This window comes from Nematolebias whitei, chromosome 13 (genome assembly GCF_014905685.2).
Source record: "Nematolebias whitei isolate Nwh7 chromosome 13, NemWhi1, whole genome shotgun sequence".
NCBI lineage: Eukaryota > Metazoa > Chordata > Actinopteri > Cyprinodontiformes > Rivulidae > Nematolebias > Nematolebias whitei.
The window spans coordinates 1,919,659-1,920,687 of NC_056510.1; positions in this window are offsets into that span (position 1 = coordinate 1,919,659).

Here is a 1,029-nt window from a genome sequence, read left to right on the forward strand (position 1 = left end):
GCTCTCCAGCTGTGGTCACCAGCTGTGCTCTCCAGCTGTGCTCTCCATCTGGGGTCACCAGCTGTGCTCTCCAGCTGTGCTGTTCACGGCACCTGCAGTGAGTCAGGTGGCAGAGGGAGAAGCCGAAGCGCAGCTCCTAACTGAAGTAGCCGCTGCTCAAAAAGTGATGGAAGACAAAACATTTCAGCTTCATACGACAAGAGGGCGTGTCTGACGAGCTCAGTGAGCAGGTGCCACCTGTTAGCTAATGTAGCTCAGCTCTCGGAGGCAGCAGACACAACTCATGGGCCTGCTGGAGGGCTCAGAGGGGCCACGACCTCCAGACGACCTACTGAGCATTAGGTCGAGTGACAGACTGAAGAGAAGTGACTGACGGCACAAAGACAAATGAAAACACAAAGAACACGACTAAACACAAAAACAATGACAAACTACATTAAATTATAAATGATAAATCCAAAGGACGACCAAAAATGACCAGAAAACAAAAGATAAAATAATTTTATTTTTTGTTTATTATTATTATAATTATTATTGTTGTTGTTGTTTTTGTTGTTATTTATTTATTTTTATAAAGTTAAGCATTAGGAACCAGATGCACGAGGACAGTAAGTTTTAATAAATTAGACTCAGGTTGTGTTTGGGATTTAGATCTAAAGTGTGAGTTAGACATCAAAGTCTCAGTAAGGATACAAATACAAAACCTTAGTGTGTGTGCATGTGTGTGCGTGCATGTGTGTGTGTGTATGTGTGTGTGTGTGTGTGTGTGTGCGTGCGTGCGTGTGTGCGCGTGCGTGCGTGCGTGTGTGTGTGCGTGCGTGCGTGCGTGCGTGCGTGCGTGTGTGTGTGTGTGTGTAAGGATACAAATACAAAACCTTAGTGTGTGTGCATGTGTGTGCATGTGTGTGCGTGCGTGCGTGTGTGCGTGCGCGCGCGCGTGCGTGCGTGCGTGCGTGCGTGCGTGCGTGCGTGCGTGTGTGTGTGTGTGTGTGTGTGTGTGTGTGTGTGTGTGTGTGTGTGTGTGTGTGT